Below are 13840 nucleotides of genomic sequence, written 5' to 3' on the forward strand. Positions count from 1 at the left end.
TAAAACCATTACCCAAAACAGTTTCCACATAATTAAGCATGACGTGTGTGTGTGAATATATAGAAAAGCACTGCCTCTTTTCAGAATCATCTAGTCACTGAGAATTTGTTGGTACAAATTTGACTTGTTACATAAACTTCTTTGTGGAAAAAAAAAAAAAAAAAAAAATTAACACTTTTAGTGATACCAACGTTACTGAATTTGACTTTTTTATTATAAATTTGATATCGCCTTGCGATGTACATAACTACACAGTGTAAACTGGTGTCACTGTTCCACAATAATTTCGTCCTTCCCTATACGCCTGACAAAAATGTCACTACTAAAAAAGACATTCAAATTTGTTCAAGTTCACATGGAAAATGCAAAGTTCTGACTTCTGCGGCACTGTACTTTTAGTACTTCACTGAGACCCAAAGAAACTCCACACAGATGACTTTTCACACTTTATTGTCCTCTGAAACAGACAAATGATTTGTTTTTTTTTTTTTCACAATCATAACTCATTTCTTTAGAAACATGTCCACACTGATCCAAGCTTTAGAACAGTTTTTAAATCTTTTCTGTCATTTAACCTAAGTTAAAAACTATGTCACTACATCACTGCCTTTAATTAATTCCTCTGACAAATGTGAAAACACGAAGTATTTTTTAATATATATATTAAGTGTATAAATTCACTTTATACTCAAGTTTTCACTATGCGTAGTTATTACAGCACTAAGATAATCCGAAGGCAGGTTCTGATCCAAAGTATTTTAAGTTATCTCGCCTTACAGTATTACCTACAGTAAGCCTTTGAGCATACCAATTTTATAGTTCTCTCTTAAACGGTAAATGTACATTTGTGAATACTGAAGCAACACAAACTGAAACAAAGCACCTGCAGAGATTTTACTGCAGTTCTATTTTCTACTATGTCACATAAAATTGGACCTCTCAAAGGCTAAACCTATTTCAAACCATTTCTTGTCCACACTACTGGGATCTAGAGCATGCCTTGGAACAAAGAGAAATACATTTACAGTACTGGAAATAATATATGTATATAGCTTTATATATATTATCACATGGTAAAACTATTTCACTGTTTACATGCTGTATGTTCTTTAAATTCTGGATGTAAACAGGCATACTCAGCAACAACAAACTACACCAGCACAAATGCTGATGTGATGTAATGAGATGACAGCTGGTTCCATTGATGCATTTGCCCACTTTTACTAAACAGAAGAGAAACGAATTCAAGAAACTGAATGGAAAAGACTAACCTGTGTTATTTCTTTGAACATAATGTACGTTCAAGGTCAGGAGACAAAAGAGAAGGAAAGAAAGAAGAAATTTTCTTGTTCCCAAATCTAATAATAATTCAAATGGTATTCCATTCATACTTACATCAGACTAAAACTTATACCACCAAAAATAAAATTTGATACAAACTTCCTGACAGCCCTGTGCGTACTCTGCAAATAAATGAAGAAAACAATTGTGTACACCAGAAACTTTACAGTGAAGCTTACCACTTTTCTTTTTACAGTTTTTTTTAGAAATATTATTTTCTAATTGTACAATTGTTAACTATATTACCTTAAAAATACATTCTGGGAACAGCAGTTTTTCCTCTTTCACACTCACTCACACTATGAAGTAAACAATTACTCAACACAGATATATATATGTATATACAAAATCAAGGTGAAAAGTTCAATCACATATTATCAATTTTTATTTTTTGACATTTTATACAACAAAACAGTTTGTTGGGCAGAAATAGCTTTTTGTTTGTGTAGTTTAATTCTGTCTCCTCTGTTGACACTGCTGTCCGTGGTTCTGGATTGTCTTCCAGTGCAGCTGTTTGATGCACAAGCTCCCATCAAAATTTGTTCTGAATGATGGTCATTTCACTTTGTTAAGGATTTTCAACAGTGAGTCACCACTCTCACTTTTAACTGGAGACACTGGTCACACATGTGACACCATCAGACACTGTCGAGTAGGGGAAAGTGTATAGAAAAGATGATAAAATACACTACAAAATACAGTTTCTTCGTACAGAGCATCTTGACACGTTTCTCTTCTATCGTCTAGTACATTACTTGTCACAGATTTCTTTTTATTTTGTTACGCGTCACCTGTGCTGCTTCGTTTCTGTGGTTCTCCACCACCGAGGCAAGCAGAATCCAGAAGGTGACAAAAATTGGTTACTATATTCTCAGCAAATAAGCAGGAAAAAGAATTATTCCACAGGTCATCAGAATCAAACACACTGCAGTCCATAAATTAGGAAAAAATCTTGAAGGCTATTTGAAATGCACTGTATCTTCAAGCTTAGTAAGTCCAAAATAAAACAGCACAAGAGCTCTAACGGAGAACTGATATTCGTAATTGCACACAAAATTTATCCAATTAAATACCATCATTGTGAGTAAATGGGAGCAGCTGACCACAAAACTCAAATTTCAAAAGAACACTAAAAATGAGAGGTAAAAGGGTGGTGTGAAGCAAGCCAGAAAAGAATAGGCACTTCCATCAAAAATTAAGACCTGAACTAAAAAAAAAAAAAAAAAAAATTAACTAAGGCAAAAACGTAAACTCGCATGCATTGCAATCTGTTACATATGGTTTGATAGACCATCTTCGATAAAACTTATGAAGCAAATGACATTTTTGCTTTCAACAGCAGTGCTACGAAACCATGCAAACGGAAGTCAACATTCTGTACCTATTGTCCTGAACCAAAGAAAATACTCATACATCTGCCAAAGGAAATATTGTGTTCCACCTGCACTATAAATAGGCAACTAGAGAAATGTAAAATACTAAATTGTAGAGCATCAACATTTGCATTATTGAACGTATGTGTGGGGAAAAAACTGCAAAAGGGACTGCACCTAAAATCAATGGGTGCAAGCTTAAGGGACATTTTAAAAGTTTTTGTGCCTCGTAACATGTCCTGAACAAAACATTAAAAATGAGCATGATGCCCGCACAGAGGTAACAAATGCTCCCGTAATTAATTATCAGTCTGAATCTATTTTGCTTTCTCTCATTTATATTTTATTATACACGCTTTCCACAGTGTCAAATGTAAACACTCCCAATTATAAAGACGCATATGAAAAAAAGTTTAACTCACAATAAGGCAAATTCTGATCACTTCGAGTAAATACACAGATTATGTCCCATAAGGCTACAGATTTATTTTACAAATCTGAAAGAAAATCTTTGTCATGTGTTGTAAACACAGCTCCAAAACTGGCAGTGGTTTGCAGGTGTTCTTTTGGCGTTGCTTTTATAGTAACTGATACAGTGGCAGCTTGAGTTTTTCCTGTGCAATGCAAGAGGAAGTGTCGCTGCCTGTTCAGGCAATACATCACTAGCTAAAGCTGACTGTAGTGCCAGCTTCCTTCACATCACCCACAACCCCTCAGTTCTTCTTGCACTCACGCAACAACACTAATAACTGGAGCAGGAGCATATCAATAGTTAAGACAATTTGAGTTCTGTCTCAGAGCTCCCATTAAAAGGAGCTAATAGAGTGTGTATTTAAAATATGGCCTTCTCTACACCAAGTGGATCTGCAAAAAAAAGAAAAGCACAAAATTACTGGTGTTGAAGCAACAGCGCAAGATGGCAAGGAAAGAAATGCTCCACAGTTAGCTATTTGAAAAATCAAACATTAACAGGCAATAGTACATATTTTATAAACACAAAGAACAGAACAGGCCGATACAAAAAACTGTATCTTTCCAATGTTGCAGGTCTTCTTTAGAACATCTCCGAACATTAAAAATTAATAACCTCCATTCAGCAATTGTTGATCACCTAATAGCATACAATCACTACTCAACAAATATAGAAATTTGTTTCAAAATTCCTAAATCGGCAACAGCGTGCACAAAAAAAAAAATACAACAGAAGAGAATTATCATACAGAAAAATCAATAGCATGAGGAAAATATGTACCATAATCAAATTGGATACGAAGATCCATAACAATTCCAGTGAGCCGGGCACAGCTGCTTCACACACCTACCTTGCCTAATGATGCAATATGATTTTGTAAAAAGGTCTCTGTGGCAAGAACTTAGTGTTGTCACAGCCATATAGACAACTACTGTTTCTGCCTGCAGCTGTTAGTATAGAGCAGCTGAAAATTGGCAACAGGGCTGCTAGCTGTCAGGGGTCTTCTTACACTGACTCAACTATAAATGAATACAGATTGCTACCTGCCATAAATAACTAAATAAACACAACTTCACACCCCAGCTGCCAACCATCATATGATTATCCTCTACATTAACTCTTCTCCCTATCACTCCCTTTATCTGCTGCTCCCACCCACGACAAGCGCCCCCCCCCCCCCCCAACACACACACACACACACACACACATTGCTCACCCTCCGCAAACACACTCGCAACAAAACAAATTGTTATAATACAGCTATTACAACAAGTGAACTGATGATAGAACCCTGTAGTTTTTCTGGTAAAATTTATGGAGAGAGTGAGTGAGTATGGAGAGGGAAAAAGTAATAGAAACAGCAACAGCTATAGAAATAAGCTTTACCCCGAGAGGAAAAAAAAAAAAAAAAGACTACCTCAGATTAAGTAACAAAATATACTGATTTTCAGTCTCCGGGAAAAAAACGGGTTTTGATGTCTGCAGAAATTCGTGGCAGATTTGGAACTACCAACATAAATTACTTCTAGCATCATGTGAGGTATCCACAGCTTAATTTTCAGCATAACGTACAGATAAACCATCTTAAGTCACAACCTGGAGAATACCAAGAGGATTTCCACCTATACTGCCCAGACCACACTTTCAGCCTGGAATATTAAAGGTACAGAAATAAACAGCTCTTTATGTCACAAATATTTTAAAAAAAAGCATGATCAATTCCATACATACACACTTTCAAAAAATCTCTGGTCAAATGGTCTTCACCCCAAATTAAGCAAATCATCAAAATAACTCTAATCTGCACTAATTCCAAGGTAAAATTCAGGGGAAAAATTTCAAGCTTTAACAATAAAAAGAGGTCTTAGGCAAGATGATGCATTATCCCCACTGCTTTCAAATGTAGCCCTCAATGAGTATTTGCAAAAAGAAAATACACCTAAATTAAAATTGGAGCAAATCCCTCAACATGAACAAACTGTCCAGGGTATGCCGATGATTTAGCTTTCTTAACTCTTGATATGGATGAAGCTTGAGCCCAAATCAACAGTCTCCCAAAAAATTGAAACTGAGTCTGTGACCAGAAAAACCCTGAGTATAAGTATAGTCCTCATGAACAATCAAAAAATTAAAATAGCTCTACATTTAAAATATCTAGGACAACCCACCAATAACAACTTAAGTGAATTAGAAACATGGATAAATAGAACCAACAAAATGAAGAAATATAAACGTAAGCTTCTGCGGCCATTGTCACAGTCAATAAAATTTAATTTTTCTGGGTTTGTGACCGCATTGTCAATATGTAAAACTACTGATGTTGCAAGTGATCATCTTCAGAGTCGGTAGCTTTACATACTGACAATGCGGTCACCAACCCGGAAATATTTTATTGAAAAGGGGGGGGGAATCAATTTCTAACTTGGTCAGTTTTGAACATGCTAATCTGCCAAACATCTACACGAATTTTCAAGGGGTTTTCACAGGTTGTTTGGTGCAATGTACAGGCTTTACTCATCAAAATCTGATCGCAGAAGAAAAAGATGGCATGATTTAAAATTTTATCTAAGATCGTTTGCTCAGCTTAGTAGTTCGTAGGGTTAATCATCACAACACAGAACCAACAGCTATAGGGTTTTTCTTTTCTATTTATTCCCTCCCCCTCCACCGTGACACGCATTTTTGTAAGTTTATATCAGTGACAGAGTTAAGTGCCACATTTTTATCTTTACGAATGCAAAGAGCAAATTTATTTGGCTAAGATACACAGATTTACTGATTCGTTTTGTGTATTTAAAACTTAAATGACACTACTTTGCTTCTTTCGATAGGTTTTATTTTATTTGCTACGAAAAACAATTTTACCAACGTCGCTTTGTGATTTGGGTTTCCACTCATTACATTTTGATTTCATTTTGTTTACGAATAATAATGCCTAGAAAACAGCCAAGTCTTTCTGGATACTCAAGAATGGCTGAAAGACTGAGGACTATGTGGTCTCAAGAATCCAATGAAGATCATCTGGTAAGACTTGTTGCAGCTCGAGAACATCAGGCTTTAACTCACTCTTTGGAAACTCCTTCTGAAAGAGAGGCATAATGTGACTTAACAAGAGCATCATGTATTATTTTGCTTCTCAGAATCGTTAACTCGTAGATGCTTAAAGTTACTTTCCTGTAACATAACATCACAGAAGAGGAAATTCCCCACTGAGCTTATGTTATGCCATGACCATAAACAAGAAACAAGGCCAGAAGATGCATACTGCAGATGTGGACCTTAGTGCCAGTTGCTTTTCGGATAGCCAGGTCTTTAAGGCTATCTCTCTCTCATGAAGTAAACAAGCTCTTTGTTCAAACTTTGTACACGAAGAAATCAATAAGAAATTCCACAAGTACGAGGGCAGTTCAATAAGTAATGCAACACGCTTTTTTCTCGGCCAATTTTGGTTGAAAAAACTGGAAATTTCTTGTGGAATATTTTCAAACATTCCAGCTTCATCTCGTATAGTTTCATTGACTTCCGACAGGTGGCAGCGCTGTACGGAGCTGTTAAAATGGCGTCTGTAATGGATGTGCGTTGCAAACAACGGGCAGTGATCGAGTTTCTTTTGGCGGAAAACCAGGGCATCTCAGATATTCATAGGCGCTTGCAGAATGTCTACGGTGATCTGGCAGTGGACAAAAGCACGGTGAGTCGTTGGGCAAAGCGTGTGTCATCATCGCCGCAAGGTCAAGCAAGACTGTCTGATCTCCCGCGTGCGGGCCGGCCGTGAACAGCTGTGACTCCTGCAATGGCGGAGCGTGCGAACACACTCGTTCGAGATGATCGACGGATCACCATCAAACAACTCGGTGCTCAACTTCACATCTCTGTTGGTAGTGCTGTCACAATTGTTCACTAGTTGGGATATTCAAAGGTTTGTTCCCGCTGGGTCCCTCGTTGTCCAACCGAACACCATAAAGAGCAAAGGAGAACCATCTGTGCGGAATTGCTTGCTTGTCATGTGGCTGAGGGTGACAACTTCTTGTCAAAGATTGTTACAGGCGATAAAACATGGGTTCATCACTTCGAACCTGAAACAAATCGGCAATCAATGGAGTGGCGCCACACCCACTCCCATACCAAGAAAAAGTTTAAAGCCATACCCTCAGCCGGTAAAGTCATGGTTACAGTCTTCTGGGATGCTGAAGGGGTTGTTCTGTTCGATGTCCTTCCCCATGGTCAAACGATCAACTCCGAAGTGTATTGTGCTGCTCTTCAGAAATTGAAGAAACGACTTCAGCGTGTTCGTAGGCACAAAAATCTGAACGAACTTCTCCTTCTTCATGACAACGCAAGACCTCACACAAGTCTTCGCACCCGAGAGGAGCTCACAAAACTTAGGTGGACTGTTCTTCCTCATGCACCCTACAGCCCCGATCTCGCACAGTCGGATTTCCACATGTTTGGCCCAATGAAGGACGCAATCCGTGGGAGGCACTACGCGGATGATGAAGAAGTTATTGATGCAGTACGACGTTGGCTCCGACATCGACCAGTGGAATGGTACCGTGCAGGCATACAGGCCCTCATTTCAAGGTGGCGTAAGGCCGTAGCATTGAATGGAGATTACGTTGAAAAATAGTGTTGTGTAGCTAAAAGATTGGGGAATAACCTGGTGTATTTCAATGCTGAATAAAACAACCCCTGTTTCAGAAAAAAAATGTGTTGCATTACTTATTGAACTGCCCTCGTACAAAGTCTCTAGCGCAGCTATAAATAAATACCTGGCAATGCCAGGTTTCTCAGATAGTTTATAATAAGAAACGCTTGTCGATAAGACACTAACAGGGTGGTTACTCAAACTTAGAAAAAATATTCCCAGAGAATTTCAGGTGTGAGGAAGAAGACGCGGGTCAAAAGCCTATTGATAAATTAATGGCAATTAAATGCGAGTGGGGGTGGGGAACAACCAAGCCACAATAATGACTTTTCTTTCTTTTCAGCTGAGCTATATATCAGCCATAAGTAGTAGTTTAACTTAAGTTTTTAAACATGATAATTCATATCGAATAATAATAATATAATTAACACACTTTGAAGTAAGTACTTTAAAATTTATGATTTATAAGATTCAATTTCAATGCTAGTTTAAAAAGGCTAAATTCCCTGAGATTTCTCTGATTTTTCACGCGAAATGCAATTCCCTGAGAATCCCAGGTTTTCCAGAACAATCACCACCCTGCACAAGGATGGAACAATATAAAACCGTAACTTGTCCAGAATCCATTTATGCTTACAAAACCATGTTCCAAATTGAAAATGAAAGAATTGATCAGTTCCTCAAACCTGAAGGAAGAATCATGAAAACCAGCATAAATAACATACATCAGGTCAACATAGTCCGGGGACTCCTCCCCAATGAAACATCTATATTGAATGAGGGATTCGATGGCCAGCATACTGAACGGGAAAAGGATATCTCATTTCTGTCACATCTTGTGAGTGCAAGGCAACAAGAACAAAAATAAAACTAATACTCTTCTTCTTCTTAAGAACCACAAATTTTCAGCAGAAATGACACACGGAAGGGCTATAGACATTGCAGATGAATTGAGAAAATTAGAATCGGAAACAATGAAACAGTACTGGATTGATCACACGAACCAAACAGCAGAACCTTCAAAGACAAATCTGAACATGGGACTACTCAAGAAGTAAAATACAGCCACTAAAGTTAATAATAATAAAACTGTCTCTTGTGTAAGATGGCAGTTCTAACTGTATAAATTATTTGTTTATTGAAACAGCATTACACAGCAGTTATACAAAGAAGCTAACACAACAACCAATTCAATAATTTGCAAGTGATTCCCTCATATAATCAGATACCATCATACTCTACGTATCACTGAAGAAAGGTCAGAGAATGGGAAGAGGAATGCAACCACTCATAGCACAGCTGAGGCACTGAATATATGTAAATTCACACAAAAAGGTGAATACGGCCAGCTTCCACGACTTTTACCTATGTGGTCTACTCACTGAATGGCCAAGATTGCTAACATTTTTTTTATTGTCTTCAAATGTCTCAAAATGTTTGTTTTTGGCAGTTCTAGTGGACACATTCCAAAAACTACTCAACTAAACCTAAAGTAAACAGTAAAAAACTCAGCTATATGTTACATGTGAGGAATGTGTTTCATGTAATTGTTTGTGAAATTCTCACCAGGTGGTGATGACATTTACAAACTTCAGTATGGCAAATAGAATTACTAACACCAGGAACAAAAAATAATACATAACACTGTCAAAAAACAAAAATAAAAGTATGTTTTTCATCTTAAGAAAGATCAGAAGGTAGCTTTAATTATGAAATGTCACACAACCACAAGCACTGTCACACAACCACAAGTACTTTCATTACTGTACACTTGGTTGAGGCAAAAACTGACATACGGTGAAAATAAAGTTCAGGTTTATCACACTTTAAAGCAGTTTAATGATACAAGGAATAAAATAAACAATGTTGTGAGCAAAAAACACGTTTATCAGGGTCACAATTTCATTATAACAAGACTGCTTCTTGTTTCTGGGTCTTAGTTGTAGTATCTCGCACTACAGGAGTAGTCAGAGAACACGAAGTTTGACAATTGAGGCATTGAGGGAAAAGATAAAGACAGAAAGAATGCTCCTTGAAATTCTATGGCATTTTATAACAATATCAGCCAAACTGAGAAGCCATATCTATGCAATGCCTACTGTGTCATATTATAAAAATTGTACCGAAAATTCTGAACTTCATGCAAAATTATAGTACAGGGAACTACCTCGTATACAGTCATACCTTACTTATCCTGCAGAACAAGAAGATAAATAAAAATAGACTAATTTGTGCTGTAACAATACCAGAAAAGGAAAGTTGCTAGCGGAGATGCTGAGTCACGATAGGCACAGCAAAAAGATTCACACAATTATAGCTTTCGGCCATTAAGGCCTTTGTCAGCAGTACACACACACACACACACACACACACACACACACACACACACACACACCTGCAGTCTCTATGTGTTTCAGCTCTCTGAGACTGCAGACGTGTGTGTGTGTGTGTGTGTGTGTGTGTGTGGGTGCGCCTCCCTCCCGCCTACTGCTGACAAAGGCCTTAATGACCGAAAGCTATAATTGTGTGAATCTTTTTGTTGTGCCTATCGGGAATCAGCATCTCCGCTATCTGGTGAGTAGCAACTTTCCTTCTCTGGTATTGTTACATTCTATCCTGGATTTTCCATTGTTTAATTTGTGCTGTGTTATAAGAAACACACTGAAATGTTACACCATAACATTAATGAATGGCATCTTTCACTTGATAAGCTTCAATGCTGCAGGAACCCACAAAGGAAAAGGTGAGAAAGAAGCCCAATATCACCTTCATTGAAATTATTATTCAGTAGCAATGGCAAATGCAAGATTTTTTATACACAAGTCAGTCAGTATTGAATACCAATTACTTTCTGGAAAGGAGGCAGGGTCGAAGAAGCAATTAGAACGATGAAAATTATCTTAAAAAAAAAAAAAAAAAGGAGCAATAAAAGTCAGAAAAGCAATGTGTTTGCTGTTCTTAATTCTCAAAGCAGTTGTAGTGTCAGTGTACCACTACCATCCATTACATTTAACGTAGATGGAGAATGGTTGGCAAAAAGGCCACCTTAGGAGCGGGATGGGCAGGGGTTTCTGTTTTTGACAAAGACCTTGTTGGTCGAAAGTTTATTTCGTAACAGTCTTTTTGTTGTGCCTGTCTCCAATACATGGTGAGTAGCAACTGTCCTTTTCAAAACCTGTACTCATCAAGATACGTATACACATTAACGACGGGTAATAATGGATAACACAGTATGGAGCAAGATACTGTTGTTAATTCATGACCACAGTATACTCATAAGCACTCTAAGAGCTGAAAATATTAAATTACCTTAATGAACAATTGTCCACACCAGTTAATCTATAAAACGAAGGAAAGGCCTCAGAGAAAATCATATTCCACTGCAGTCTGAAGCACTTAGAACTATGTATCCAAACACCTCATCGGAAGTTTATTGGGCCATTAATAACCATAAATTATTGTGAATTCTGAGGATAAAACTTCTATTCTGTGCATGGTTTGACACTTTCTGGTAGATTAAAACAGTATACCAGACAGGATCTCACCTATCGCAAGCAATCCTCCTACCACTAACTTATCCAAGCACATTACCTCCTCTCCTCACTGCTTCAGATCTGGATTTGAGTCTCAGTCTGAAACAGTTGTAATCTGTCAAAAAATTTCAGAAGAGCACACTTTCAATGGGATGTGAGACTTAATGCTTCAGTATTCCTGTACGAAAGAGAGCTGCATCCTGATGAACCATTATGGTCCCAACAAATACTGTGTTTCTAAAAGTAGTAACCTTTTTGTCTCTTTGTTACTTTGCTGTATTCGAATGACATGGTATTAGGAATGCTTATACATCCTCAACTAGTCTCTTAAAATTAAATTATTTTTTTTCCTGTCCAGCGCAGGCAATATTACAACAGAAACAACAGAGCAATGATTATCCAAATTCAGACAAAGTGAAAAGGTTGTTAACAGGAAGTATTCTAGTCGGCAAATTCAAATTTACATCCAGCAGAAGTTTGGCGCTGGGCACTCCAGTTCATAGTTTCCCCCTGCCTGCCAACCATAAGCTGCTTTCTTCAGAGGAGTCCATTACCGTGTGTGAAGAGCTAGTTTGTATCCAAACTAGAAGGAGACATTAAATAATCTTCAGGATTTGAAAAATACAAATAGGAAAATATTCAAAACTGACACGAATGTCATATTGATAACTGCATTGTGTTTTGGCTGATGAAAGAACAGCCAGTCATCAACAACCTGAACCCTTCTGATGATGAGAGAGAGAGCCAAATGAGAATGACTGTGCTGAGGCAGGCCATCCACTGAAGATACTTTTTCCTGCTTTTAGACAACGCTGAAGTGGCTAGAGCAATGGGAAGAATGTGATGCTGTCTGAAATGTTTACAAGATTTAGTGGGAGAACACAAACAAAGTCTCAACTCTCAACCAGAAGCAAATCTGCGACTTCTTTTCCTAAATTAAAGGGTTACTGTAAAGACCATTTCGAACCTCGCTATATTGTCAGTTCTCAGCATTATTTACAAAATGATTGTGACAAGCACCCCAGGGAGGTGGGGGGGGGGGGGGGGGGATGTTTAATTCAGAGTTTATTTGTTGCATCTTCCTATGAAAACCAATATAATTTGTTTTCATAAATGAACCTCAAGATCAAATCTAATCTGTTATATTTGTTTGTGGTTGGCTACTTTAGTAATAGTAATATTACTAGCAAACCAGACCATGCTTCACAGCTGCTAAATATGTTCCTTATCCATCTATCCCCCCCCCCCCCCAAACACACACACTCTAAGCTAGAGCCTTGTTTACTGTTATTGGAAATTCTGATTCTGTAGTAGCATTCTAGTCATAAACTGAGAAGCCATAAATAAATATACAGTCTGTCCATATGAATTTTTGTTAGTGTCCTGTAAAAACTTGAAGTAAATCAGTCAATTCCAAGATTTTTGCTAAAACCATTTCCATTTCCTCTTTATTTCACAAAAAATATATAGTATATGTTCATTCAAACATTTAATAGATTATCGCATAAAAATTTCAAGTAGATCGGTCAAGAAATTTTCATAACATTAAATGACGAATTGCCTTGATACAGCAGTACAATTTTTTATGCAAGGCGCAATGTGCGTAAGTGCAGATATTTCTGTTGGTGACTGACTGTGGTACATTGATCAACATTACATCATTTACAGACTAATTACAGCTATTACAAGCCACGTGTTTTAAGTTATGTCCATTTCCCCTAGATCAAGGCTGGGGTTATTGAGATCTCGATAACTAATTTGGAAGTCCTCTCCTGAAATTAACAATGAATGAAGGAATCTGTTAGGGTTCGTACGTACTCCAATAATCATTATTTGTCATACACACAAGCTTTGTGTGGAATAACATTCATTTGTCAATCATTATTTGGGTTGTCTATGGTGTCCATTAACACAAACATGGGCAAAACTGAGTACAGAGGTGTAAATATGTAGAATTGAACATTTAAAGTTTATCAAGGCGTGATGCGTTATGCAAAAAACAGAAAGACATAGTACTTTATTTACAATCCAAAACAAAATATAATCAGAACAATGAAATTAAGGCTCTTATGGGCTTCCATAAGAGATCAACAACCCTGATTTCTTTTACATACTTCAAAGCAAATGTTGGAAATGGCCTATGTCAGCTGTGTGGCAAGCTTGTAAGCAATAATACCAAGATGATAGGATCTATCACCATACTATACAGTCAAGCTCTGACAGATGTGTCAGCTTCTTCAATTCAATGTCAAAAGTGGCTTCACTGTCGATATCTCTATGAACAAGCTCACTGGCATGCCCCAGAAATAAAAATCCTGTGAATTTACATCAGACAATCTGGGTCGCCGACAACATTGCTTCCCCATCTAACCCATATGTTGGGAAACTTGTGATCTAAATACTGATGAACCATTCTACTTGCATTATGAGGTGCCTCATGGTGCGTAAAACTCGAGATATTCTTCAAGTGGAATAT

At 37.4% G+C, this 13840-nt stretch overlaps 1 protein-coding gene across 1 annotated transcript in view; it reads right to left on the minus strand.

Moving 5' to 3' along the window:
- Positions 1 to 1703: 1703 nt before the first annotated feature.
- Positions 1704 to 13840, minus strand: part of LOC124554133 (skin secretory protein xP2-like) — a 40269-nt gene continuing 28132 nt past the window's right edge. The window contains exon 7 of the mRNA XM_047128200.1: positions 1704 to 3578. The gene's annotated coding sequence lies outside the window, so the exon portion shown is untranslated. The remainder of the gene's footprint in view (positions 3579 to 13840) is intronic.

Source organism: Schistocerca americana, chromosome 11, assembly GCF_021461395.2.
Source record: "Schistocerca americana isolate TAMUIC-IGC-003095 chromosome 11, iqSchAmer2.1, whole genome shotgun sequence".
NCBI classification, from domain to species: Eukaryota; Metazoa; Arthropoda; class Insecta; order Orthoptera; family Acrididae; genus Schistocerca; species Schistocerca americana.